We start from the raw sequence: 9,088 nt of genomic DNA on the forward strand, positions 1-9,088 counted from the left end.
TCTTAAAAAGAAAGCTTTATGTAAAAAGAAAGAAAAATACATAAAAATGGTCTCTCTGTATTAAGGTGACAAATACAGGGTCAATTGCTTAAAAGAAATATGAATAAACAGCCTTATTCAAAAGAACACAATTCAAAACACTCCAGCAACTACACATATGTAAATACAAAAGAAAAAAAACCAATAACCCCTATTGTTTTATGATCTTTGTACTCACAACTTGGAAACAGAATATTAGAAAGCAGGAGACAGAAAAATCCTTCCCATAGCCGAGAGGGGACAGACCCAAGACAAGAACAAAGAACTCTCACCCAAAACTTCCCTCCACCCAGATTTGAAAAAGTCTTGTTTCCTGATTGGTCTTCTGGTCAGGTGTTTCAGGTTACTCCTTTCCAGGTGAAAGAGACATTAACCCTTAGCTATCTGTTTATGACACCCCACTCCAATGGTGGATTATCCACTGGGCCCACAGTGTCCATGCCCAGGGATGCCGGCCAGTTGGTGGGAACTGGAAAAATGGGCTCTCCCACCCCCAGTGTAAATCCACTGTGGGGCGGCAGGGAAATCCCCAGTGGCAGCTCCCTCTCCCTGGTCCCCAGAAGTGCCAGACTGCTAGGGCAGCCCCCAGCACACACACACACCCACACACCGCGCCTGACCTCAGCATGGGGCATTAGGGGAAGCTCCAGCAGCAGCACCTGCCCCCAGTTCCCAGAAGCGCCAGACAGGCGGGACAACCCTGGTGCGGGGTAGCAGGGGAAACCCCAGCACCCCTACCAGCAGCAGAAGCTGTGGGATGGGGAAAGACCCAGCCCACTCCCTCCTCCCCAGCAGATTCGGTAGGGTGGCAGGGGACGCCCCATGGCAGAAGTGCCGGGAGCAGACGGGCCGGTGGCGCAGGCAAAGCCCCGACGCTCCAACCCTGGTTACCTGCAGAAGCGCAAGGGGTGGCAGGGAAGACCCAGCACCCAAACTCCCCTGCTGCAGGTCTGGGACAGGAGGAGCTCTCACTCCCTGCTGCAGGCCTGGGACCATGGAACTGGGACAAAGCTTCTCCAGTCTGGGAGCCACAGTGGTGGGAGGGGGAGAAAGGTGCAAACAGGATGGGGGTTTTAGTGGGTGGTGGAATGGGGGGGCCCTGGATGGAAAAGGGGTGGGCCTGGGGAAGGGGCAGAAAGGGGTGGGGCTGCAAGCGAGCCGCAGGTGGAGGGGACAGAACGAGGGGGGGATCGCAAGTGGAATAGGTGGGGTGGGAGCACCTTAATCCACTCTCCCAGCCCCTTTTTTTCCCCAGTCCTATCCCCTATTTCTCCACTGTCTCTTCCCCAGCCCCACCCTGCCTCCCTTTGCTCTGTCTGCTGTGTGCATTCATACAAGAAACAGGTAGAACTAGGACCCAAGAGGTGGCGGCCAACTGCTGAGGTGGTAACCTGGAGCAGCTGCTCTGTCCTGTTCCCCATCCCGCTGGGCTGCCTGGCTGCACTGCTTGACCTGCCAGCAGAGGGGAGAGGCACAGTGTGGGACGGATAGAACCCCCCCTCCCCGCTCTTCCCTCCCCTCCCACACACAGTTGCCAACTATCATGTGGTAAATAAGCACCCTTTCCCAATAAACCGAAAATCAAACTAATCCCATTTCAAAACAAGGCCAATATAAGACAATCCCTAAGAACTCCAATGAGTGACTAGATTCCCCCTGGCCTGCAGTCTGGGACTGTGGTGGGCCTGCTGGGCACCCCGGACTCTCGCTCTCGTCTTGCCCTTGCTTGCCCCTTGCCTCTGCTTGCCCCACCTCCCCCTTGCCCCTGCTTGCCCGGAGCTGATCAAAAAAAATAAGCAACAAACTACAACATGCTACAAGCCAAAACCAGCCAACAAGCAACTCACAAGCCGAAAAACAAGCCTGATTGCTGCATTTTTTTCCACGGGTTTGGCATGTCTGCTCCCTCCCCTCCCCCTCCCCCCCCCCCCAGATTGAGCAAAACAAGCCCTGCAGGGCAGTTCAGCACTGACAGAAAGCTGAGGGGAGGGGAGTGGACCCCGCATGCCTCCCCCAGGCCTCACCTCTCTTTAGGGGAGCAAGACCCTCCCTGTACCTCCTCAAACTACACCCATGTCTTCAAATGCACCCACGCAAGTGTTTAGGAAGCTGAAATTCAGAGACGCGCACGTACAGAGGTGGGGGAAATGGTGATAGTGTAAATGCAAGTTAAATAAGTTTCACTTTCTACTGTAAACTGCATTAATATATTGAACTGCCCCTTGCTGATTTAAATTGGTTGTGACATTTTAATTAATCTCTGTCTGCAATATCATGGTTTTTAAGTTGTTAAGTAAAGGTGTGTTAATTCTAAACTAAGCTTATATTAGACACATATTGTTTATAATTGGTACTTTTGACGTAGACACATTGCATAGATTAGCTCAGGTTAATTCCTTGAGGCTCCCAAGGCATGCATGGTACAAGGTCCAACCAGATGCAGGTACCTCCAAGATTAATTTCCATTACTAGTACTGTAAAGGGATTGCAGCAGAGGGGTGGCTAGAGGATTCCCATTTAGCCAATATCACCACTGGGATACTCAGGATCTCCTTTACTGTCAACATCAGGCACCCAGGTGAGTGTTGCCTGCTGTTCAGTAATCCAGGGAGGAAAGGGGAGGTTACACAAGATAGCATGAATCTGTCAGCACTTTTATCACACAGCGCCACCCACATTGCTTTACTGCTGTGCCTAGTTTCTGGGTTGCCAGCGGACCCTGTCCCACAGCATTTCCTAGCCATAGCAGTGTCTCACTGCTCCTACCAGGGGGCAATGGCTCAGCATTCATGTTACATTCCCCATCAGTGCCTGGCTCGGGCCAAGGAAGTTAATGATCCAATAAGTGGACCAAATTTGGTGATGAATCCTAAGGCACGTTGCACATACGCTAAGAGACTGCTCCTAGCAGATTCTGGACCACAGCACCTTTTCGCTGTGCCACAGCCACATTTACCTCCAACTCAGTTTCCCAGGCAAGGGTAGACAGCAATTTCCCCCCCCCCCACCCACTGAATCTGGCCCTCATAGGCTTCTACCTGAGACCTGAGAGTTTAACCCATTTACTTCATTACAGAAAATAACACAAGAAAAACGTCCCACACTCCAACAACCAGAAAACCCTTCAGTGGCCATAATGCTGAAGACTACAGGCAGAGCAATGGCATCCATCATACCCATATTGCCCCTGATCAGGCACACCCTTATGTCCTTCCTCCTGGGTCCCATGGGCATGACTTGACTGTTTAAGCTGCTTGTTTGTTCCGGGCAGCAAGCTTCTATTGCTCCAGCTCTGCCTCCACTTTCCTGATCCCTGGCCTCCAGTTTCTTCCACCTTTCCTTCACAAGCAGCCTTTCCACTCCAGCCTCCACAGGTCTAAACATCTCAACATCACTGCTACCTCTGCTGGATCATCTGGGGAACCATCTGCTTGGTCTCTATGCCCTGTAGGAGAAAAAGGGACTTCTCTGGACCCGTTTGGGGTAGGAACCCCATTGCTCTTCATGGCATGTAAGTGCAGCAAGGTCACCAGCTCTGATGTCTTCAGATAGACTGACAGCCCTCGCTATTCACACAGTTCTTCTGCTTCTTCGTGAGTTTCTTTGTTCATCTGCCTTTTCTGCTGCTTTATTCATCATATACTGACTTGTGTTCTAGCCCCTTTACCCATAATAAACAAACAGAAAATATAAAAGCTGTAACCTTGTACTTTGCTCCCTCACTTTTGAATCTGTTATAGTGTGTTTAGCAAATGTTTGGACCCTGAATCTCGGTTCGCTGATTTTTTGGGGTACAGCAGCTGTAACAAGTATGCTGCTGACATTTTAGAGCCCACCAAGACCACTGAGGGGTTCTCACCCCTCTATTCTTTACTTTCATTGCACTTGTGTAACGAAACGAGGGCTGGAAGGAGGTCCTGACGTCTAACCCTGGCTCTAACACTGACTTGCAGTGTGGCCTTTGGCAAGTCTGGTGGTCTTTCGGCCCCATTTTCTCCATCTGCAGACAACAATGCCTACCTACTCCATGGAGTTCATAATACTTAGATACTAATATTTATTCTTGTACACGTTACACAATTTAGTCCATGATGATAGAAATTAAGGTATTTTTCCAATAGGTCTCATTACCAAATGTGGTATATTTTAATGATAAGAAAAGGGTTTGTATTTTCAGGATTCAACACATTTTAAAACAACTAGACATTTGGAGAAATCAAAACAGCATGTTTGATTTGCTTGTGTTCAGTTTTGATTAAAACTCACCTATTTGTAATGAGTCTAAAATATTTAGATCATTAAATTAAAGTGAAAGAGGGAAAAGGTTGATCTGAACAGATTCTTTTCATTCCTGAACAAAGGTGATAAAACAGTTTGGTCCAATCAGATGCTTCTATTAGGTTCCTGTTGATTCATTAGTTTGAAAGAACAACGGGTGGCATTTTGAGAAAGTATGATATTGTACTGCAGCCAGCGACAAGGGATCCAGGATGACAGGAGAGGAAGAAATACACCTCTACCCCGATATAACGCTGTCCTCAGGAGCCAAAAAATCTTACTGCGTTATAGGTGAAACTGCGTTATAATGAACTTTCTTTGATCTGCCAGAGTGCACAGCCCCACCTTGCCGGAGCACTGCTTTACCGAGTTATATCCAAATTCGTGTTATATCGGGTCGCGTTACATTGGGGTAAAAGGTGTACTTAAGATCAGGTTGCTGCTGGAAATTAAATGCCTACACTTCATAATAACACCTTTAAAAAATGAGTGAAATCGCAGCCCCATTGCAGTCAATGACAAAACTCCCATTTACCTTAATGGGGTCAGGATTTCATCAATGTTTGAATAAGTGGTTAGTAAGTAAACTAAAAAACAAATGTGCTGTGTGTAACTAAAGTGCAACTTATGAATAAGAGACCAGGGGAATTCACACAGTGGAGGTCTTGGTGCTAAAACAGGATACATGGCACAATGTTGAAGAAGAGAACACTTTTCCACATTGAATTTTCAAGTCTCTTATGCCATCTACTGTCTCTTTTGATTATTAACAATGGTTTAAAGCCTTCTCCTCCTGGTTTATTTACATATTTGTAAACATTCTAGAAAGTTTTACGTGAATTGCTGCCCAGTTTGCTTCAACCCCCAAAATACTCTTTCTTTGTATAAGTGCATTATAGTACTGAGCCTTTGTAAACCCCCATTTTCTATTGTCTCTGGAGGTTAAAGATACTGCCTAAGCCACTCTCACTTGCTAGATAAATGCTAATTACGTTACTAGCAGGGCTGGGAGAACAGTTTACTGAGAAAATCCAAAGCTGTTCAAAAACAGCAAATATGTCTTTCCTAGGCTCAACATAGGAAGGTTATTTTGTGGGTACCTACAAACATCTAAATGCACCTAAAATAACTTTTGTCTGCTTCTTCCAACAGTTCACTTAACTGTAATTTACAGTGGTTATTTATTTGTCCCAATATCCTTCATTACTTTTAGATGGAGGGTTAGAAGCAGAAATTGTATTCACAGATAGACGGGATTACAACATTTATCATTATCAGCCTAAACCTATTTTTTTACCTATTTTAATTTCACTACTTCACCAATGCACATTCTCCTCATTGACTCACCAAGACACAGTGAATGTCAATTTTTAATGCTGTTTCAACCAGACAGCAACCAAGCACAAATGGCCCCTCCTATACACAGAGTATGCAAAAAGCCATTCAAACCTTACAGCAGTTCCTAATAGAAACCATTCATTAAACTTTAAGAGTTAAATTTGATCTTGTGTTAAAATGTTTGTCTGACAAAGCCTTTGGAATTTTTTAGCCTTATTCTGCCTCCCCTGACTATGCTATCTTGTAATAATATTTCCTTTAGTTTATGATTGTAAACAGTTCCTTACCTAGGCTGGGGGCCAGAATCTTTGCTGATGATTTCAGTGGAATTACATCAATTCACATCAGCTGAGTAGATGATCCTGTATTTTTTAAAAATACACACCCTCTTTCTCTTTCCTCTCCACCTGGGATTATATTAAAATTGTTTTCATTGTGGTTTAATGTCTAACTTCATGGGAGCTACACATTTTTTTTGCAGAATTCATTTTCCACCCTGCCACAATTGGGCCAAAACTCCTTGGATCATTGCCCAAGCATTGAGTGGATTGGGACAAGGGATGCTTTTGAGTTTCTGGGCCTGTCTCTTCCACTTTGAAGACACATTTACAGGAGCACCACCAGCTTTTTTGGCGCCCTAGGCGGCGGAAAGTCCTGCCTCCAAAATACCACCGACAACCGGGACGGCCGAAGATTCAGCCCCCTGCACATTTATGATCTTTGGACTCTTCTTCTGAATCAAACATATTTCAAAACATATTGATAGCAAATGCATGAGATACTGACTAGTCCCTCTGCAATCCCTCTCCCCCACTTTTGTACTTTTTTCCTCATGCATCTCCTCACATTTGCAAATACACCTCTACCCCGATATAACGCTGTCCTTAGGAGCCAAAAAATCTTACCATGTTACAGGTGAAACCACATTGTATTGAACTTGATTTGATCCCCCCTGAATTCGTGTTATATCGGGTCGCGTTATATCGGGGTAGAGGTGTATGTACACCTCACCTATAATTATGGCCATAACATGAAATAATAATATGCAATATTTCATTGTGGTTGCACCCTCTTCCCTTTCACGGTGAGGAACAAATTCTACAATTGTAGCTGCTATTGCTTTCATGTTTTCTTTGTCCTCCTAGCCTCAACAATTTCCTGTGACGATGAGCTCCACTGTCCAGCTATGTGTTGTGTGCAGAATTTTTTCCTTTTATCAGTTTTGTATTTGATTCCATTTCAGATAATTAAATATCCCCCTCTTTTTGTGTTATGAGACCATGAGAACAGAAGTTCCCAATCTAACTTCTCCATACTATTCATTATGTTCCCTCTTATTTGTCTCCTTTCTGAGGTAAACAATCCCACTCTTTTCAATCTCTTTTCCTAGGAGAGTTTTTCTTTTCATGTCTGAATCTTCTCTAATTCAGCAATGTCTATTCTGAGATGAGGTGACAAGATTCCAGATGAGATCACAGCACTGCTTGATATAATGGCATTATAATATTCCCTGTATTATTCATCGTCTCTTCCTTTCAAATCTTAACATTGTGTTTGATTTTTGACTGCAGCTGCACATTGAGCAGAAGTCTTCATTGCACTGTCTACATTAGCAGTTATATAACCCAGAGTTTCGTGTGTGTTACACATCCCCCTCTGTGCTACGAAGGATGTGAGTTTGTCATAGCTTCCAGATATAAATTTAATCCTGTAGTTCATGCTATAGAGGCTGACATTTTTAGCTTTGGAAGTCCCTCATCACAACCAACATGGCTGTCATCGCACTGTAATCTAGAACAGGTACAACACTATAGGCAATTCACTCTAAGACCCTGAAGATAGTGAAAAAAAAGGCTCGATAAAAAATTCTTTTACCTAACTGCCATGAATCAAGTGGTGTTTTGCATGCAGCAGATCAGCTGGGATTCACTCACAATCAGCCCTTGAGAAGAGTTACAAAATGATAATTTCCAGGCTAAATCTTACCAAAGCACTCTAGGAATTGCTCCAGCTTCTTCCCTTCTCTCTCAGTGTTTGTGTAGAGTTAACACTGCTGAAATTATTAAACAACAGCTTCTCTCCTCAACATCAGCACAAGCTAGAAAATGACAAAAGAGCCCCAACTGCAGAAATATTAGATGATCCTTTTAAATGATGCATGAAAAACAGAATACACACATACTGATGCTGATACACTAGTCTGATTCTACAGGGCTGGAAATTGCAATAAAAATTGTTTTATATGGTACACTGAGGAAAGGTGAGAGAAAAGCCCTGAAAATGCTTCATTGCAACTCAACAGCTATTTGGTTTCATTTTTTCCCCCCAAGATGTTCTGATTTACCTCAAAAGACCTTTGAAGGTCAGTTATATCTTGTTTTTCCATTTTGTTAAGCATCTCAGTATGATACTTATGGGATATAATACACTTTTAGTGTGTTTTTACTATTGTCATCCTGAAGACAAGGTTGGACCGTGGTAGCTATATGTGTTTATAAAATATGCTTTAACAGGATGAATACATTCCAACAGCAAAATATCAGGCGACGTAAAGAGACCCTCCCATACTCCCATCCCATCACCTGCTGTTGTCTTATGATGGAGAGAGCTGGTGGCTTGCTACATGCCTCTGCTTTCTAGGCAGAGGGGCAGCTGGATAGTAGGCTTGTTCACATTGGACTTGGATCAATGGGTAATAAAACTCCTCCCCAAATAGTTGTGTGCTCACAGAAAAGAAAATAGAGAATTAAATCATAGGTCAGGCAAGAGGGTTAAATAAAATCCTGCATCCTAGTCTTTTCTAAAGCATCTTTATGTAGCACTATTTTCTAGAAATCCATATTTTGTAAATGTCAGCCACTAGAGGGCAAACTGGAACAAGTCAAGGAAGGTGGTGGAATCTCCATTCTTAGAATTTTTTAAGATTCAGATTGACAAAGCCCTGGCTGGGCTAATTTAGTTGGGGTTGGTTCTGTTTTGAGCAGGGGGTTGGACTAGATGACCGCCTGAGGTCTCTTTCAACTCTAATTTTCTATGATTTAACAAAAAGAAAATAAATCCTTGTCCAATAACATGCATTGCTCGATTTTAATTATGGTTTATTGTATAGGAAGTAGCCCTTCCTCACAACTATACCTGCAAGGAACTATGTACCAGCCATGCCAACGCTTTCTGGAACAGTCAGAACCTTGACTAATTTTTGTATTGCTGCCATTGCATTTGATATTACTTCTCATCAAGAATCTAATCCAAACTCTGTTCTCAAGTACTCAAGTGCAAATCTGAAGTACTTGCTAATGTCAGTAGAGATGCAGCAGTGTTTAACCAGTGTAAGCGAGAAGAAAAGTAGGTCCCTTGTGTTTCTGCCTCACCTCTTCTCATGGACTTTAAGGCCAAAAGAGACTATCATGATCATCTAGGCTGACCTCCTGCA

At 44.0% G+C, this 9,088-nt stretch overlaps 1 long non-coding RNA gene across 1 annotated transcript in view; it reads right to left on the reverse strand.

Annotated features, from left to right (window-relative positions):
- The window catches only part of LOC127055193 (uncharacterized), a 41,227-nt gene continuing 32,139 nt past the window's right edge, over positions 1 to 9,088 (reverse strand). The window contains exon 2 of the long non-coding RNA XR_007775431.1: positions 1 to 8,842. This is a non-coding gene — a long non-coding RNA (uncharacterized LOC127055193). The remainder of the gene's footprint in view (positions 8,843 to 9,088) is intronic.

The sequence above is a fragment of the Gopherus flavomarginatus genome, chromosome 7, assembly GCF_025201925.1.
Source record: "Gopherus flavomarginatus isolate rGopFla2 chromosome 7, rGopFla2.mat.asm, whole genome shotgun sequence".
Taxonomy (NCBI): domain Eukaryota; kingdom Metazoa; phylum Chordata; order Testudines; family Testudinidae; genus Gopherus; species Gopherus flavomarginatus.